This window comes from Oncorhynchus gorbuscha, linkage group LG09 (assembly GCF_021184085.1).
Source record: "Oncorhynchus gorbuscha isolate QuinsamMale2020 ecotype Even-year linkage group LG09, OgorEven_v1.0, whole genome shotgun sequence".
In the NCBI taxonomy this organism is placed as follows: Eukaryota; Metazoa; Chordata; class Actinopteri; order Salmoniformes; family Salmonidae; genus Oncorhynchus; species Oncorhynchus gorbuscha.
Window position 1 is genome coordinate 33,787,759 of NC_060181.1, and position 21,107 is coordinate 33,808,865.

The 21,107-nt window shown below is 42.1% G+C and overlaps 1 protein-coding gene across 2 annotated transcripts in view; it reads left to right on the top strand.

Annotated features, from left to right (window-relative positions):
- Window positions 1-593: 593 nt before the first annotated feature.
- The window catches only part of LOC124043426 (transcriptional repressor p66-beta-like), a 44,232-nt gene continuing 23,718 nt past the window's right edge, over window positions 594-21,107 (top strand). For both annotated transcript variants that reach the window (XM_046362029.1, XM_046362031.1), the window contains exon 1: window positions 594-787. The gene's annotated coding sequence lies outside the window, so the exon portion shown is untranslated. The remainder of the gene's footprint in view (window positions 788-21,107) is intronic.

Consider the following 21,107-nt stretch of genomic DNA (forward strand, 5'->3'; position numbering starts at 1 on the left):
TCGTGCCTCAACGCAGAGAGGCTATACATTATTGATCGTGTCATCGTTCATCCATTCGCTATCACAATAATCGATTTCATTTCTATTGTAGCCTAAAGGATAGGATACAGATGTGACATGATCTTGTCTATGAATACGCATTATACGTAGGCCTTGTATATAGACTATATATTATTTTGACAATTCCTAAATTGTGTTAAACAAGTTACAATTTGAAAAATATAAATGAAATAACACCAAATTGATTTATTTAATTTCCGCTTTTACGCATATGATTTACTGCCGTATAGACAGACTATCAAGCGTTTAATCGGGTGTTCTTCTTGGTAGAAAAGTGATTCTACAAGTCACGAAAATACTAGGTTCAAGATGAGTCGTAGAAAGGGCATTGTTCCTCGGAGATCCAGTCGATGGCCATCGCTGAATGAAGAGGGACTTAATACTGTTGTCCACTCTTTATCTGTCAATGTAGTACGCTTGCCTTGTACTGCGGACACGGCGCCCATAACAAGCCATTTAGTTCCCATCATTTCAGTGCTTTTTGTCCCCTCCCCTCTAGACATAGACAAAAACACACACCTTATAATAATAGGGGCGCGCCTCCGACACAGCCGCCGACCAATAACCCGTCTGTCTGGGCTGAGACCAAGGGGATGAGCGCTCGTTGAGGCCCAATCAGAGCTTTTGTGTTGCCTGCCGGTGCCTGGTCGTGAGGAGCTACTGCAGCGCTTCAGGATCGGAAAGAGAACCCTGAGCTTGTGGAACCTGAGGGGTAAAGGCGAGTCAGGTGAGTCCGAGGATATGGATGAGGCCTAGCTAAAATGGAATATCATTTTTGAAATTGCGGCGGCAGGATTTGGATTCTTACGGGTGGTAGAGTGAACTCTACTTGGGGTAGTAATAATCACATCCAACGTTATAGTGGTGACTCAGGGGTAAATGTGGCGCAAAGACAAACAATACCATAGAATGGTTCGTATATTGATGCAAGTTTATTTGCAAGCCATCAACAACCAACGGTTGAAAGTGACTAATCAAGGTCTGGGATAATTTGATAGGCATTTTTATACATGTCGCGCTTTGTCATAAGGAACACATGTTAAAGAAACGAACGTTTTTAGAGAAATATAAAATATGCTGGTAATAGCAACATTGTAGTGAATGTCTCAAATCCGTTTCATTGTTTCATCTCGAGTCTCTAGGGGTTAACTCATATTGGCGGAGAATGCTCTGTGTGCGCCCGGTAGGCTACACAAGCAGTGCATGTGCACACGGTAAAATCCTTCAAATATACCCACATTTTTCGCTTTAAAACCGCTTGTATTAAGATTATCCATGTGTACTACCAATGTAGTGGTACTTGTAGACACAAGACCAAGCGGTAGTTTCACAGAGCTGTGTGGAGAGCGCAGCGAGTAGCCAAAGCTAGTGTGCATTGTAGGTGATGGCTGTACAATTAGAGGAAAAAAATCCGAAAATGCATCAGCCATGTATGTAAGTGAGGACGTGCTCTCAACTGGTTCATATGCACGCAAATGGCTGCCTGACGCTTGACATGTAAGACTTGAAATTTAATTCACGCGAATGTATGTATTGATTGTAACCAACGGGCAGCCACTGATAAACGGCAGTAGATGCCTAGATGACGTTAGGAAAGAAACGCAAATTGGCTAATATGTGCTGGCTATTATTCTCGGTGCAGCAGAAAAGTCAATAGTGAGAGAGCGCCTAATTTATTTATATAGGTGGTTTGGGTAGAGCCAAGGCTACTGAACCGGGACAAGCTGAACTGTCTGATACTCATGCGGCTTTGGCAACATTTCGTGGCCCATATGTAGACTCACTTGCCAGGCAGCTGTTGGAAGAGACTAAATTGCAATATACATTTGTTCCCAATGAGAATAGTCCTAACCCATTATATTAGCCTATCGATGGTTAACAGATTGCCAAAAGACTGAGATTGAATTAAATGTCAATTATTATACTCTTCACTCATTGAATTACTTTCTAAGAATGAATCTGACCGCGGGAGCTCTAAGTGTCTATATAGGTCTAATTATATGCTACAGTTTATGGAACAATGTAAGGAAAAGTCTCAGCGGAATTGATAAGACTGCTGTTAGTTGGAACACAGGTGGGCCCATTCTGAACGCAGGAGGACCCATTCCTAAAAGTTTCAAATATACCCTATGTCTGCTCTATTTTGGGGTCTCAACTTCAGAATTACACAGGGGTATTCAGGTGCAATGTCAAGTTATTTTTTAGTTAAAATTTCAGCCAAGAGGAAGTATTTCAATCATATATGGAAAAAGAGATGCATAACCAGCTGTATCTTTACCAATCCAAGATATGCAAGAATGAAGGGTAAACGCATCTAAACATGGCTCCTGCATCGTGGGTCTTGTTGTCTGAAGATTTTATTTGTTTATTTACATTTCCCTTTTGTCTTTATAAGCCTACAATACATTTATGAGATGTATTTCACCTGTGCTTTGTCACCCACCAGACACTCAATTCTACCAGAAAAAAATATAGAAGTACAGTACTTTCTGAGCCCTGGAAAATCCAGTGCTCATTTCTGTCTACCTTTCTCTCTCCCTTTCTCTATGAATGAACGTCTGCAGTCTATGAATGGTAGTCCCTGGTGTTGAACACTGTCGAGCAGTATGAATGGACGGTTACGGCACTGCTTTGTCAATGATGGAACAGCCATCGACATGTCCTCCCAATGTGTATCACTCTACCATCCATCTGCTCCTTCCCACACTGTATATGTATGGAGAAAGCTATGGCCCTGATCACACTCAACTACATGGGGTAGAAGAGGGACCCCATTACAAATGTCTTGTCATTTTTGGGGGGTGGTTTTAGCATATTTGTGAATGCTGTCCCTGATATAGAGCGTCCATAGTTCATAATCAAGGAGGGTTTACTCAGTTTAGGTAGTATGTTACATACAATGTTATTTATTTATTTGATTTATTTGCAGTTCTTTAACACAGTTGATGTGCTCCAGCAGACTGGAGCTGCCCATGAAGGGATTTCACAGTGTGCACACTTTTAATTTCCACGGTGCCTTATCGCAACTGACTGCCTGGTGTAGCAATGCCCATCAGGCCTCCGTCACTCGTCCTCCTGCATTTTTTTTGATGCGACGTTGTGCTCTTGCAAATTCCCACCGTACAGATTCACTTCCACAAAGAAAGGTCGAGCTAATGCCTTGTTAAACGTTACACGGTTTGGTTTCTGTAGATGTGTATCATGAAAGCAGTATTTCGGATCTATCACAAATCATGGCTAAGCCAGTCCCTTGGCTCAATAGAACCTACAGATGCCATTTTTATAATCTGTTAAAACTATCAGCCTCTGCATCTCATTTAAGGATAAGCAACTGCTTCCTCTCCTGGGAACAAATATGTTCCAAACAAACATGGCTTATAAGAAGATTGTATGCCTACATCAGACAAACTGGACAGTTTATGTAGGCTTTATCATTTTTGGAGGGAAAGATCACAACAGAACTCAATGTAAGTGGCCTTGGCTCTGCTTCAGGATCATTGACCTTGGTCAAAAGAAAAAAGGTGAGAAAATAAACAGGCTGCCCTTTAAACACCCCCTTTGTTCAAACACAACAAAGTGACAGGCTCTAAATAAGCGACCAGTGCACCTGCGGTTGGGTAACAATAGACCAGGTGCCCTCCACTGATGTACTTAGGATCCAGCCACAATGACCCCTGATGAAAGGAGCATGTTGTGGTGGAGTCCCTCGCATATTCACTATCCTAATATTGATCTCATTGCCTTTTTATGGGGAAGGTATTTTTCTCACATGGTGTGGTGAAAAGTACAATGTTGATTGCACTCACCCATTGAGTCAGACCCTCAGTGCTTGTTTCAAGAGACCCTCATTTTTAGTGTGTGTGTGTGTGATGACCCTACCACTGAGTTGGCATGTCCCGATTGACTCAATGGCCCTGGGTTTGGCAGGAGACTGGAACTCTCACACATAAAGCCTGTGTGCCTTGACACCAGCTATTCACCAGCTGTTGGTTCCTGTACCCCTGCACATTGACTTGGTACCAGTACCCCATTGTATATAACCTCTTTAGTTATTTTGTTACTTTTCTTATTTTAATTTGATTTAATGTATTTTTGAGCAAATATTTTGAGCAAATATTTTCTTACTTTAAAAAACAATCTGCATTGTTGGGTAAGGGTTTGTAAGTAAGCATTTCACGTTAAGGTCTACCTGTTGTATTCAGCGCAGGTGACATAAAATGTGATTTGATTCTATTCAGCGCAGGTGACATAAAATGTGATTTGATTCTATACGAAAGCAGAGTCATTTTTTTATTTTTTTTATTTAACCAGGCAAGTCGGTTAAGAACAAATTCTTATTTTCAATGAGGGCCTAGGAACAGTGGGTTAACTGCCTGTTCAGCGGCAGAACGACAGATTGGTACCTTGTCAGCTCTGGGATTTGAACTTGCAACCTTCCGGTTATTAGTCCAACGCTCTAACCACTAGGCTAGTCATGACAACACCATTACCTCAAGACTTTCCTATGACAGTGTACAGGAAGCTCTCTGCAAAATATTAACAGAGAGTGTGCCACTTATTGGTCTGGAGAAGCTATGGTTCAGCGGCTTTTCCACTTAAGTTTTTATCAGAGATGATTTTATGAGGAGGTAGGGTAAATTAGGACGGTAGCTGTAATTTTTTTATTTAAAGGAGGTCAAATTTGCAGTTGTCAGTCGGCTTTGGTACCACTAGCTTTGCTATGTTATTGTCCAGCATTCAAGTAGGCCTATGTTATTTAAGCTCAAATACATTTGCAGTGCAAAAGGATTGTCATACCCAGCACACAGCCTGTGATATCTTCTGAAAGCTGCTGTGTCCAATGAAACGCCGTCCTTGTGTTTTCAGTCGTGGAAGAGGGACTCCATTTAAAATCTATGCTCATTTAGGGGTCCATACTTACTTGAGTTAAGATATAAACGCTCTCCGTTTGAGGGGACAGAAATCTGTATAATTACATCTTAATCAGGAAAATGAAGTTTATTTATGAATCCGCCCAAGTGAAAATCCTGTGAGGGGGAGAAGCCTTGTTCGACAGTAGATTATTGATTGATATGTGCGATGTTAATGAATGTATGTGAAGTGTAGCAATAAACAAGGGATCCATCTTGCATAGGAACGTGTGTAAAACGAAAGGAGAGTGCAGAAAAAGGTGTCCTCACAGGCTTCTATTTTTTTCTGACATGTCCAGTAACAATGTTTTTCAAACAATATTGCAGTTGATTCACAACGCAACCTGTACTGTAACTTGGTATTGAGAAGATCACTGTAATGCCGTGTTGGTTTTAGCCATTTTCTCGCTGTCCACAGGTCATGAAAGGTCAGCACAGCAAGTGATGTCCCCTTATTTGCATATATAGTTTATGGTTGAATCTTTAACCTATGCTGTTCCTTGAAATAATTATAATTGAAACCAGTCCCGGTTCAAGTTGGTGAGTATCAATGAAAAAGACTTCAGTTTTAGTGAGAGCCAGGGCATTCCCAAAGAGGAGTGCCGAGGCATGCATTGTGGGATACCCTTGCTTGTAATGTGCTTTCTGTCGTGAACCAAAAATGTGTAGGTTATATGAAATCTCCAACAGCTGCAGGCTATACATACTCACACATAGCCATTGGTTTACCGAAAACCATGGTTTGAATATGGAAGTGAGATGGGAAAGTAATTTGCTAGACTTTCCCACAGATATTACACAGGTATTGCATTGGCCTATTTGTTGTCCGTCAAAGAAAAAGGTACCTTTCCTACTCCCCTTGGAATGCCCCTTCTTTTAACGAGGCCTTAGTCAGCAAACCCAGAAGAAGAGTATCAATTTCATTCAATAGCAGCATGGGATGTAATTGGTTTGCGAATGGGTCTCAAGAATGCTTGGTTTTGCATGTTAAGTGTGTATGTTTGGCGTCACGGCCTTGTTAACACCTGAATGGAGGTTGCTGTGTTGTTCAGTGGGCTTCACGCGAGGCTGATTAAACCCTGTGCAGAAACAATCAGCCCAGATGAATGGCTCCCTGCGACGCTTAATTAGCAGACCTCCCCAACGTTTTTGCTCGATAAGCAAAACGCAGCTGTGGAACTCATGTGGAACACGTGGTCGCCAAGCGTCACCAGGTCCCAGATGACTCGTACCCTTTCAGATAACTGCATACCACCCTGCATCTCACTGATGACTTGCCTCCAAATGTAAGCAGGATTAGTGCTGGTCGGTTCCTGAATGGGAGACCAGATGCTGCTGGAAGTGGTGTTGTAGGGCCAGTAGGAGGCAGTCTTTCCTCTGGTCCCAAAAAATAATCTCCCAATGCCCCAGGGCAGTGATTGGGGACATTACCCTGTGTAGGGTGCGGTCTTTCGGATGGGACATTAAATGGGTGTCTTAACTCTCTGTGGTCACTAAAGATCCCATGGCACTTCTCGTAAGAGTAGGGGTGTTAACCCCGGCGTCCTGGCTAAATTCATACCATCATCGTCACCTAATTATCCCCAACTTCCAATTGGCTCATTCATCCCCCCTCCTCTCCCCATGTAACTATTCCCTAGGCCGTTGCTGTAAATAATCCTTTTTTCTTAGTCATCTTATCTGGTAAAATACCCAAACCATGTTGTGCTGGAATATGTCTTTTTGTTTTCACATTGTCCTTTCCAGCACAGTTCCAGCAAAGATGGTGGATGTGTAACCAGTTCAGCCCAGTACCGTTCAGCCCAGTACCGTTCAGCTCAATAGTGTGAACAGAGTAGCCTATAATTGGTTCGATCAGACAAAGTGAGACCTTTTTGAATGACTCCTTTCATAAGAACATTTTAGGTCCACAGGGGTCCTAATGCCACTGTGTTCTCTTGTGTTGAACCTCTGCCATTGTGTCAGTGACCATAAAGGTTAAAGGCGTATGGCACCATGGTGGCTAATTGGCACCGTTGTTCTGGATGAGTAGTTTTGCCTCCCAGTAGGCTTTCACTACATCCCCATCCCTGTATTCCCTTTTGATTAATTGTGTTTTCTGTTTGTTAAGAGCTTAAAGTGAAAATGAATTCACTGCAAAGGTAGGCTGGGAGGTGTGCATGAAGGGGATGAGTTGGGAAAACGAAAGCCTGATGGACTGAAGAAGAAGTGGTCTCTATGCTTGGTCCGGTTATCATTTGCATGACACTCAAATTAAGATTGATTGACAGTGGGAGGGACATGGAGGGATAACAACAAGGTTACATGACATTTCTACTTTTTACATGACCATGTATAAAATACTGCTTTATAGACTTGTAGCATCTCCATGTAGATGAGGAGACAATTATGCAAGAGTACCCCCTCAGACTTGGGTTGATGAAGAGAGGGGGTGATGTGTAGGCAGGTTTTGTATGTAGGAATTTCTATATTGGACTCAAGAGTCTGAAGTGACACTATATATATTGACACAAGTAACTCTTCCCACCTGTCAATGGGAAGGTGTTTCCCTTCTTTTAACACTTCCCAGATCCGGCAGGAAGTAGAATGTCACATTTTCTTGCGGTAGATTGTGTGGCTGGTGTGCTACACTACTGTATCTCTCCTTTTGTTTTGCACTGTGTACGTTTCACATCTTTCAACCAAAAAAAAGTAATTTGAAAATTACTTAGACGTAGTTACGCCCTATAAAAATAATTTCAATAATTGTCACTTTCTACAATGTTTTTTTTGTCCACCAAAATATACCTTTCACACATCATACCACTTTGACGCTGTGACCTTTTGTGGAACGCGTATCCTGCCACGGCTTTGGCCTTTTCCCGCTCTTTTGACCTTTTTTCCCCCAATGTTGAACTTTTCCCAATGTTGACAGTCAGGACGTGTCCTGGCTGTCATGTGTATCATTCCCTGTCATCCAAACACTGTCCCATTCACTGATTTGTATGGATGTCTGTGCTGTTGAGTCAGCCAGAAAAGTAGTAGTAACAGAATTGTTAACAGTGAACACCAGTCCAGTACACTTATACTGTAGTTTTAATTTCTATGCTCTCTGTGTCCTAGTGTAAAGAGAATTAAGGCCAGTAGGTGAAGGAGACTCTATGGCGTCCATCTCAGATTCTCCTTCAGGACGGCGTTTCTCAATGTACAGTGCATTCATAAAGTATTCAGATCCCTTGACTTTTTCTACTGTTTTATGTTAGACATGTTTCTACAATTTAAACAAAATCCTCATCAATCTACACACAATACCCCATAATGACAAAGTGATTTTTGCTCATTTATTAAAAGCAGAAATACCTTACTTAGATTAATATTCAGACCCTTTGCTATGAGACTCGAAATTGAGCTCCGGTGCATCCTGTTTGATTGGTGTCCACCTGTGGTAAATTCAATTGATTGGAAATTATTTGGAAATGCACACACCTGTCTAATTTAAGGTTCCACAGTTGACAGTGCATGCAAAAACCAAGCCATGTGGTCGAAGGAATTGTCCGTAGAGCTCCAAGACAGGATTGTGTCGACACAGATCTGGGGAAGGGTACCCAAAAATGTCTGCAGCATTTAAGGTCCCTAAGAACACAGTGGCCTCCATCATTCTTAAATGGAAGAAGATTAGAACCACCAAGACTCTTCATAGTGCTGCCTGCCCGGCCAAACTGAGCAATCGGGGAGAAGGGTCAGGGAGGTGACCAAGAACCGGATGGTCACTGACAGAGCTCTAGCGTTCCTCTGTGGAGATGGTTATCCTTCTGGAAGGTTCTCCCATCTCTGCAGCACTACACCACTACACCAGCAATAACATCTGCTAAACACATGTATGTGACCAATAAAATATGATTTGAGTGGCCAGACAGAAGTGCCTTTTACTGAGAAGTGACATCAAAGCCCACTTGGAGTTTCCTAAAGGCAACTAAAGGACTGTCAGACCATGAGAAACAAGATTCTCTGGTCTGATGAAACCAAGATTAAAGTCTTTGACCTGAATGCCAAGCATCACGTCTGTAGGAAACCTGGCACCATCCCTATGGTGAAGCATGGTGGTGGCAGCATGCTGTGGGGATGTTTTTCAGCGGCAGGGACTGGGACACTTGTCAGGATCGAGGCAAAGATGAACAGAGCAAAGTACAGAGAGAACCTTGATGAAAACCTTTGCCCCAGTTTGAGGTCTTGAGCGCTCTGGAGAAGATTCACCTTCCAACAGGACAATGACACTAAGCACACAGCCAAGACAACTCCGGAGTGGCTTCGGGACAAGTCTCAATGTCCTTGAGTGGCCCAGCCAGAGCCCGGACTTGAACCTGATCGAACATCTCTGGAGAGACTGAAAATAGCTTTGCAGCGACACTCCCCATTCAACCTGACAGAGCTTGAGAGGATCTGCAGAGAATGGGAGAAACTCCCCAAATACAGGTGTTCCAAGCTTGTAGTGTCACACCCGAGAAGACTCCAGGCTGTAATCGCTGTCAAAGGTGCTTCAGCAAAGCACTGAGTAAAGGGTCTGAATACTTATGTAAATGTAATATTTCTGTTTTTAAATTCTTTATAAACTAGCATAAACCTGTTTTTGCTTTGTCAATATGGGGTGTTGTGTGTAGACTGATGAGGGGGAAAAAACAATTGAATCAATTTTAGAATAAGGCTGTAACTTAACAAAATATGGAAGTCAAGGAGTCTGAATACTTTCCAAATGCACTATATGTGTTTGATTCCAGCACTAGCCCACCTGATTCAACTAGTCAATTCAGCCGTTGATTCATTGAATCAGGTGTGCTGATGAGTGGTGGAATGGAACAAATATGTGCAATGTTTGGGGGTCCCTGAGGACCAGGTCTGGAAACACTGTCTTCATGTGACTATATATCCTTCACCTGTGCTACTCACTAATGATAATACAGGGCTATGTCCTTGTTGTCTTTAACCACAGCCCTCTCCCTCTCATATGAGCATGTTTATGCACTGGAACAGATTGCTATTCTGCCCCTTGAGATATTTCCTCATCATTGTCCTTTATGGCAGCATCAGCTGACCATGATGAGAACTACAGTTTGCCTTCTGCCGTAGGGCACCTTTGTGTGGTGGTGGCCAGACCTCAAATATTTTCTGTTTGTGGTGTCAGCCCACAGAAGGCATCGGAAACGAGCAAGATGTTTTCTTTGTAGCTCCCTTCTCTCTTCCTGTAACCTATTTTCACCTGGCCCTGTATAGTGGGATCTTGTGTTGTCCTTTTGTGTGTGACTGTATAGCAGTGAAGGATCAGAGGAGGAAGGGGAGGAACATCCTCCTCAGTGAATTTAATACACATTTAAATGGTAAAACATTTTAAAGTTCTAATTTTTAGATAACGATAATAAATAATATATATAATAATAATAATAATAATATAATAATAATAATATAATAATAATATATGCCATTTAGCAGACGCTTTTATCCAAAGCGACTTACAGTCATGTGTGCATACATTCTACGTATGGGTGGTCCCGGGGATCGAACCCACTACCCTGGCGTTACAAGCGCCATGCTCTACCAACTGAGCTACATATAATTACATGTCAACAAATAATTGATTAAAACACATTATTTGCAATGAAGGTCTACAGTAGCCTCAACAGCACTCTGTAGGGTAGCACCATGGTGTAGCTGGAGGACTGCAAGCTTCCCTCCTCTAAGTACATTGACTTCAACACAAAACCTAGGAGGAATATGTATCTCATCCCCATCCATAGACTTGCACAGTAATTATGACAACTTCCAGAGGATGTCCTCCAACCTATCAGTGCTCTTGCAGCATGAACTGACATGTTGTCCTCCCAATCAAAGGATCAGAGAATTAATCTAGTCCTGAAAGCATAGATACAGCTAGCTAGCACTGCACGGTATAAATTGTGGTGAGGTAGTTGACTCAGAGAAAGACAATAGGAGAACAGTTTTGAACAAATTATTTTCTTCCAAAATAAAGAAGCTAGAGATTTTTTTTCTTCTGTTTGACACTGTTTTACTCACTTAGCTAGCAAATGCAGCTAGCTAGTTTAGCACACTGAAACACCCTATTCAAACAGAGGGATGCTATGTTAGCTAACTCGCTATAACTTTCCAACACAATACTGGAACTCTTCCAAGTCGAGGTAAGCTTTTGGTATTACTAAATAATTGCCACCGGGCCCCCGTTGTAACGGCTTACTGTACACTACCTTTACTGCAGGATTGTAAAGGGTTTACTAACGTGTTAGTTCTATTACGTTACTTTAGCTAATATGGTGGAAATGATGTAGGCTGTGTGTTGCGGTTTGGCTTGGACAGGTCTTTTCGTCTGGTCAAATACAGATGATTTATTGTGCATTGAAGTACTCAAGTGAAGGGAGAATTTGAGAGGAGAGATGTGAGACAGAATACAATGTGGCTGCTATGAAAGTGAACTGTGTGATCAGGGGTCTATTCTTTCTGCCAATTCTGTTGAAAACGTTTCTTTAAATGGAAGCCAACCGCACAAAATGGGGATAAATATACCTGAATTTGTTCAATAGAAACTCTTGTTTGCAACTAATGATTACACCCTATATCAGCTAGATGCAGGCAAGAGAGTGCATGGCATTATTGAATGTCACTGTCTGTCCAGTTCCCTACTCGGGGTCCGTGGCACGTCACCGACACTCATTTAATGTGAGCGGTTTAGAGACGCACTCTCAGGGCTACCAATCCTGTCTTTGAGCAGTCCCAGAGATCCCAATATTTTCAAACATGTTTGATTTTATCGGAACAAAATCTGCAATGCTCTTGTAGTGTGAGATGTGCAATGACAAGTTTTTGGAGAATGGCGATCAGCAATAGCCAATGAGAGCTCATCAAAGAAGCCTGTGAGAGGTTGTTTCGCATCACCCAGAATTTGTAGACTCTCGAGCAGGAGCCATGACTATTAGTATGTGTTTATACTTGCCTTTAACCAAAGCGTCTAATCAATCTAATCACATCATTGTTTTTTCGCAAGACAGCATGGTGGTATGGAGAATCTTCATGACCAAGTGAAGAATCTTGTAGTGTGTGACAACCCATCTGTGCCAGATCGTTGAGCGTGCGCACCACTACGTTGGCAAGACAAAAACATACAGGAAATACGGTCACTTAATGTGAGAGGCTCAACGACGTTAGGATTTTGAAAGTTGTGTAGTGTGCATCCGGCATAAGAGTATCAGTTATGTGATTCAAGGGGTCAGGGTTCACAGGGTTTAATGTAGAAAACCTGCCTGTATGTCTGTTTGGTGTGATGTGTTTCTTGTGCCTTTTTGTGTGCGTCTATAGGCATGTGTTGATGTATTCACTGAAGACATCGATACCCTCACTGCCCCATTTTATAAATCTCACTGTTACCTCCGTCTCTCCAGATGGCCTATGTTCCAGCATTTTTTCCTATTGAATTTTTTTTGTTTAAACAACGTATGCCCCACCCTGTGGTCTGAAGTTCCGCAATGATCCCTTTTTGTCAAGATGCCAGGTTTAGAATCAGCGTCTTGCAAGAAGTAGCTTTTCCTCTTTCTGCCCTGAAAGCACAGGGGCTTCATTGCCCCCCCCTCCCCACTCCTCTCTCTCTCCCTCCCAACCTCACTCTTTCTCTCTCACTGTCTTCGTGTGACGTCCTGACCACTAACGGCTACATATTAAGAGATAATTCCATACCCTGAGGTTACAAACCGGCTTCGACTGGCTCGCTCGCATTTTGACTGCGCTGAGTACTCTGGGTAATAAAAAAATAAAAGTGAACAGAATTGTAACTCTGCTTTTAAAGGAACAGGACACTAATTTATGCAAACGGTGACAAAGTTTGGGTGTTGGGTCTGAGAAACGCAACAGCCACATCAGAAATACATATGGTGGCTTTAGTAGGCTACAGAGGTTCAACGCAGTTTGGTAATCGTGGGGGTAACCACACATTCTCAATGAACGAAACTCTATTCATTAGAGTAGACTTGTTTTCATGCTAAACCAATGACTTGGGATGGGTTCTGACTCAATGCCCTTTGTTCTACCCTTGCCTCTCCAATTCCTCCGTGAAGAGGCAGAGTACCTCGAATAGCAGTGTCACTAGTCAATGTTATGCAGTTACGTTACTGTAACGTAGGTCAGTGAGAATCCGGTGTCAGTGAAAATCAGAATTAGTTCATGTGTATGCTGCCTAATGTATACGCCACAGTACTGTTTGTCGGCATGCATGTGTATGGCTCACTTAAAGTGAAAGGGTTCCATGGTTGACATATGCACACCAAAATCAGCATCTATGAAAACACAACGTCATGTCCATATGACCCACACTCCGAAATGGAACCTATTTGTCTGAATACAGTGTCTTCAGAAAGTGTTCACACCCCTTGAATTTTTCCACATTATGTTGTGTTACAGCCTGAATTTTCAAATGTATTAAATATATAATGTTTCTGTCATTGGTCTACACAAAATACCCCATAATGTCAAAGTGAAGTTATGTTTTTTAAATTTGTTACAAATTAATAACAAATGTAACGCAAAAATGTATTGAGTCTAGGTATTCAACCCCTTTTGTTATGGTAGCCTAAATAATTTCAGGAGTAAACATAAATTGCATGGACTCTGTGTGTAATAATAGTGTTTAACCAGATTTATGATTGACTAACTCATCTCTGTACCCCACACATGCAATTATCTGTACGGTCCCTCAGTCGAGCGGTACATTTCAACCACAAAGACCCAGGAAAGTTTTCCTATGTATTTTTATTTAACCTTTTTATTTAATGAGGCAAGTCAGTAAGAAACAATTCTTATTTACAATGACAGCTTACCAGAAGGCCTCCTGCTGGGATTAAAAATACAAAAAATAATAAAATATAAATATAGGACAAAACGCACATCACGACAAAAGAACACTACATAAAGAGACCTAAGACGACAACACAGCATGGCAGCAACACATGACTACCCATCATGGTAGCAACATGACAACAACATGGTAGCAACATGGTAGCAACATGACAACAACATGGTAGCAACACAACATGGTCCAAACAAGATTGGGCACAGACAACAGCACAAAGGGCAAGGTAGAGACAACAATACATCACGCGAAGCATCCACAACTGTCAGTAAGAGTGTCCATGGTTGAGTCTTTGAATGAAGAGATTGAGATAAAACTCTCCAGTTTGAGTGTTTGTTGCAGCTCGTTCCAGTCGCTAGCTGCAGTGAACTGAAAGACGAGCGACCCAGGGATGTGTGTGCTTTGGGGACCTTTAACAGAATGTGACTGGCAGAACGGGTGTTGAATGGGGACTGCAGTAGATATCTCAGATAGGAGCGAGTGAGGCCTAAGAGGGTTTTATAAATAAGCATCAACCAGTGGGTCTTGCGACAGGTATACAGCGATGACCAGTTTACAGAGGAGTATAGAGTGCAGTGATGTGTCCTATAAGGAGCATTGGTGGCAAATCTGATAGCCGAATGGTAATGAACATCTAGCCGCTCGAGAGCATCCTTACCTGCCGATCTATAAATGATGTCTCCGTAATCTAGCATGGGTAGAATCGTCATCTGAATCAGGGTTAGTTTGGCAGCTGGGGTGAAAGAGGAGCGGTTACGATAAAGGAAACCAAGTCTAGATTTAACTTTAGCTTTGATATGTGCTGAGAGAAGGACAATGTACTGTCTAGCCATACTCCCAAGTACTTGTATGAGGTGACAACCTCAAGCTCTAAACCCTCAGAGGTAGTAATCACACCTGTGGGGAGAGGGGCATTTTTCTTACCAAACCCCACAACCTTGTTCTGAACATCTCCAAAACAAAGGTAAAGGGTAGCGAGAGCTTGTTGAACACTAAGAAAGCTTTGTTGTGGAGCATTTAACACAGCTGGGCCCTCCCCAGAATGAGTATAAGACTGTATCATCTGTATATAATTGGATGTGAGAGCTTCCTACTGCCTGAGCTATGTTGTTGATGTAAATTGAGAGTGGAGTCAAGGATTGAGCCTTGGTGTACTCCCTTGGTGACAGGCAGTGGCTGAGACAGCAGATTTTCTGACAATATACACGGCACTGTTTTTTGGGGTGTCAAGTTTCAGGAGCTCCTTTAGCACTTCTGACTCAGTGACTGCCTGCAGGGAGAAACTTTGTAGCGGGGCAGAGGGAAAAGAGGGGAGAAGCATCGGGGATAGTCGCATTAGGAGTGGGAGATGAGGAAATGTTGGACAAGCAAGGAGGCATGGCTGAGTCAAATAGGAATCCTGACTTCATGAAGTGGTGATTAGAGCTCAGCCATGTGCTTCTTGTCAGTAACAACCAGATCAACTTTAAGGGACATGAGCAGCTGTGAACAGGAGGGTTTATTCTCCAGGTCTTTAACCATTTTCCAGAACGGTTAAAGTTCTCTCTCTTGGGTTTAGACTCACAGAGAGAGAACTGCTCCTTAAAGTAACTAACTCTGGCCTTCCGGATAGCCTGAGTGCACTTATATCTCATTTGCCTGAAAGAAAGCCAGTCAGCCTGAGTATGCGTGTTCCAAGCCTTTCGCCAAATGAAATTCTTGAGGTGGAGTAACTCTGCAAAATCACGGTCAAACCAGGGGCTGAACCTATTTTTATTTTTTATTCTCATTTTCTTTATGGGGGCTTGTTTGTTAACAATATCACTGAAAATGTCAAAAAAGAAGGTCCAAGTGTTTGACAGAGGGGATCAAGCTGATTCTATACCATTTTACAGAGGCCAGTTCATGAAGGAAGGCTTACTCATTAAAGTTTTTTAGCAATCGTCTATGACAAATCAGGACAGGTTGTTTCGCTGAGCAGCCATTACAAACACAGGCTGTAAAAGAGGGATCACTAAGGTATCAGTCTGGTGTTTTCTGTAATGACCTATCAGGATTATTTGTGAGGATAACATCAAGAAGAGTAGCCTTTCCTGGGTGTTTGGAGTCATACCTTGTGGGATTGGTAATAATCTGAGGAAGATTTACAGAGTCCCATTGCTTTAGGACTAGGTTTTAAGCAATGCATTGCAAAGAGGTGCACCTATTGGTAGATGAGTAAATGTATAAAAAACAGACATTGAATATCATTGAGCATGGTGAAGTTGTTAATTACACTTTGGATGGTGTATCATTACACCCAGTCATTACAAAGATACAGGCATCCTTCCTAACCAATGCCAGAGAGGAAGGAAACTGCTCAGGGATTTAATTAGGAGGCCAATAGTGACTTTAAAACCATTACAGAGTTTAATGGCTGTGATAACTGAAGATGGATCAACACCATTGTAGTTACTCTACAATACTAACCTAATTGACAGTGTGAAAAGAAGGAAACCTGTACAGAATACAAATATTACAAAACATGTACCTGTTTGCAACAAGGCACTAAAGTAATCCTGCAAAAAATGTGGCAAAGCAATTCACTTTGTCCTGAATAGAATGTGTTATGTTTGGGGCAAATCAAATACAACACATTACGGAGTACCACTCTCCCATATTTTCAAGCATATTGGTGGCTGCATCATGTTATGGGTATGCTTGTAATCATTAATGACTGGAGAGTTTTTCAGGATAAAAAAATTAACGGAATGGAGCTAAGCACAGGCAAAATCCTAGAGGAAAGCCTGATTCAGTCTGCTTTCCAACAGACACTGGGAGATGAATTTACCTCTTCAGCAAGACTATAACCTAAAATACAAGGCCAAACCTACACTGGAGTTCCTTACCAAGAAGACAGTGAATGTTCCTGAGTGGCCTAGATGCAGTTTTGAATTAAATCTACTTGAAAATCTATGGCGAGACCTTAAAAATGGTTGTCTAGCAATGATCAACAACCAATTTGTCAGAGCTTCAAGAATTCTTCAAAAAATAATGGGCAAATGTTGCACAATCCAGGTGTGGAAAGCTTTGAGACTTACCCAGAAAGACTCACGGCTATAATCACTGCCAAAGATGCTTCTACAAAGTATTGACTAGGGTGTAAATACTTTTGTAAATGAGATATTTCTGTATTTTCAATAGATTTGCAAAAATTTCTAAAACCATGTTTTCACTTTATCATTATGGGGTATTATGTGTAGATGGGTGAGGGGAGAACATCTATTTAATCTATTTTGAATTGAGGCTGTAACACAACAAAAGGTGGAATCATTCATACCCCTTGACTTATTTCTGAAGGCACTGTAGGCCGGAAAACAGCGTGATGTTTCAGTGGAGACCGCTATGGAGTTTTAAAATATATATTATTCTTCAAAAAACGAATTTGACATTAAATCATTTTGAATAAAATGTATTAACACTTTGAAATTGTCAGTTTAATATTCACTCCTCGGTACCCAGTCATTTCTTTCCTGGTTTTCCTGGAAGGGCTGAATAAAATATATGTTCTATTGAAATGAATGTAGTGATTTCCCATTCAGGTTCAATGTAGAGAAGTTACTGGAGCTGAAGGTAGAGTAACCAATGTCATCACGATCCCAGGATATACAAAACGTTTGTCCAACATGTTGGTTGTATTGTGGAATATGGTGCTTAGGGTAACACTATGAATATCCCACACCTGTCTTTGAGATGACACATTTTGTTAATGGGCATTCTTCCCATCTGATCTTTGTGGCCATGGATTGTCATTTCTGCTTTTCCAAAATGGAATAATGGAAACTAGCCTATTTAATAGGGCCTCTGAGCTAGTGTATGCTCATCTTATGGAAGGGGAAAAAACACATTGTTTAGTGTCCTTTCAATAGGCATACAGATTGTCTGTCTGTATTTTGGCCTGACCTGCATTGCCTTCTTTATAACGTGTGCTCCAGCAGTGGATAACTGGTTCTGTGGGAACCATGACCCATTGAGTTCTGGACCCATTTGTTCTCTGCTAGGTAACCTAAACTCATTGGGTCCTGGACCCATTTAGTGTGTGATTGGTAACCATGGCCCATTGGGTTCTCATCTGTTACCGTCCGTAGTCTAGTAGTCTCCAAACACCCAGACTGTGAGGCAGACTTTTTTGAAGGAAATCCTGTGTTGTGTTCATTTGGCACCAACTGGAAGAAAACTGACTTAACTGAAAGGAAGGGACTACATGGATGTTTTACATTGCAAAAAATATTTCCAACCTATATTTTAAAACTGATGAACACAGCCATGGTTGAGGATTCATTCCTCTTCCAGATAGTGTTGCTGCTTACCATAGATGGTCCATCAAGGCCACTGTTGAGCTCCGCCATGTCAGTCAGCTACCTCGGGGCTCACGTTTGGCTCTTTGTCTCCCAACTTCACACCCCCACACACTTCCTCCCCTTTGCCCCCTGCCGCTACCGCTGCCCAGCCCCACCTCCCCACCCTCTTCACCACCACTACCACCCTCCTCCCTAGCCACCCCTCCCTCGGGCGACAGTGTAACAGGAATTGATTAGTGGCATGGCTTGAAAATAGAAGGGGGTCGGTTGTCGTGGCAACTACCACAATGAGCGGTTGTCTTGTTTAATGAAGACCAGAGGTGTGTTTAAGTGTTGTGCCTGAGCAGGGGTGGTGGGAACGGGAGGTGTGTATCGATGCGGGAGGCGAGACGCGTACATTTGGTGTTTAGTATCTTTGTTTGTTCTGTAGATGGCTCGTATTTTATGTTGGTGTGCAGGTGTGCACATATGTGTTTATGTGTGTATGTGTGTATGTGTGTTTGTTTATTTGGAAGCCCACCTCTCCATGACATTTTTATGTGGATGTTGTTGCTTCTGATATGTGAGACTGATTTTCTCTGTCAGTCTAGCTCTTGATAGGCTTACTCAACCTGAGGGTATATAAACAAGAACCACCAATATGAAATATGTTGACAGACTTACAGCATCTTCTCACAATTGCAGTGCTTACTATTGGCTTCAATCCCACATCTTGTTATCCATAACTCCTGAGCAGTTCAAGCCAACCAATTACAACTCTGTGGCCATGGGCGCCATCCGCCTAATTGGCCTCATTAGTGTCAGAAACTAACCGTATGCAAATTCTGGTCATATTCCCAGCAGCCCCCAGATCTGAGTAATATATGGCAGGGCTGCCAGTGTGTGGGTTGATCAGGATGTAGGTCCAATTAATACATTAACCAATGAGCTTAACCGCGGCGCTCCTGCCCAGACCTTCCATTGGCTTTTCGAAGCTGCTGTGCAGTTTTTTTTGTTTAGTTTTCTCCTGTTCCCAGACATATCTTCATCAGCACAACAATTGTGATACAGTTGGCCTCAAATTCCCTTCCAACAACAAACATTGTCGTTGTAGAATACCAATAAGTATTTTAGTAGTTTGCTAGCAGTTTGTTGATTTCATGGCAACTAAATCACCCAATAATGTGACACAAAACTAGCTACCAGTGATGAGAACCTTCATTGGACATAAATGGGCTCATGTCACTGCTCTGTCCGAGGCTGTATTAACATTTGTTATCTTAATGTATGCTAAAAGAGCATAATAAATGTGATCTATGGACTGCCACTTCTTGTCCAACTAATGTGACCTTTACCTGTGATCTGTATGTGCCATACCTACAGCACAGACAGTTCTTCCAGAAAATATGTATTTTAAATGTGTAGATTTTGTGTTGATGGATTGTATTATTTATTTGTAAATGGTTTCACATAAGTCGGCATTAGCTGCTATTTATTGCATGTAATGTCGCCTTATTGAAATTCTAGCTTGTAGCTCAGAATCAATTTATCCACTACCATTACCAGTTGTGTTTTTCTTTGTAGTTTCACAACGATTAGCGCAAAAAGCCAAGCTAACAGTATACCTCCCAGCAACTCTTAAAGCTAAACGGTGCATTGTTCCAAGTCCCTGCCTTGCCTTAGTGTTCCAGTGAATTTGTTGGTGACTGATAAAATGGGGTTGTCTAGATCTCTTCTACATTTGCTGGAAGTTTGGGATTTAGACGCTCTCTCTGTATGCTCCCACAACTGTCTTTCTGCCGACAACATTTGTCGATTCCGTAGTGTAATCTTTTCTATAATAATAATAATAATAATATATGCCATTTAGCAGACGCTTTTATCCAAAGCGACTTACAGTCATGTGTGCATACATTCTACGTATGGGTGGTCCCGGGGATCGAACCCACTACCCTGGCGTTACAAGCGCCATGCTCTACCAACTGAGCTACACTTTGCATACAACTGCATCAAGAGATTCATTCCAATCAGAAGACCAATGCCAATCATAGTATTGATTTCTATAAACTAGATTACCTTTTTGTTTTATGAACTCCTCGATCAATGTTGATTTTTGGGTCACCAATCCTGGAAACCAATACAAGGTTAGATAATTACGAACAAGGAATGGGTTTCGGGCTCTTGTAGGAAAGCTCTGTAGAAACCAAGCTTTGTCCTCAAATGAAGCACTGGAACTCTACATCTCTGGCATTTTGGCGCTGCGAACCGTAAGCTCAAGTTCCCCAATAATGCATTTCCCTTAACTATAAGCACTATAAAAGCAAGAAGGATGGATGGATCATCTGCAAATGCTATTAAACCGAAGAGATTTTGAGTGAAATGGAGGGAAAGGCAGAAATAGGACTTCTGCAACCCCAGCGTTTCTGACCCTTTATGGTGTTTTGTCACCTGTGATCGTCTCCTGTGGAGTTACGAGGCACAGGAATGGCTGCAGTATGAGATCATGAAGCCAGTGTCTGCTGCTGAAGTAATATTTCTGCTTTATGTGCCCTTGGGGATGTCGCACTCTCATCTAGTGCGTTGTCGCCTGTGAAAGCGAGTTCACTGTGTCTCGGCTCTGCTTTGCGGAACCCCATAGGACTGCTATCCTAATCACAAAGGATTGGCTGTTTGTCGTGCTGACCTTCAACCCTGAGCAGGGCAGCTAAACCATTTTAAATCTGGACTTTGTCTCCATTGTGCTGGAATGCAGGTTCTGCCGCCGATTTTGAAAATCATAAATATCCCTCAGAAGTTCGGAGCATACAGCTACACTAATGAAAATAGGCCCTTATCTGATCCCTTGATACTAGGGTCGTAAACAGCTTGTGGAATTCAGAGGTACTCAAAATCTGAGGATACGTGAGGGATACTCGTGGGTCACGGCCAATTTTAAAAACACCAGTCGCGTGTAGGAAG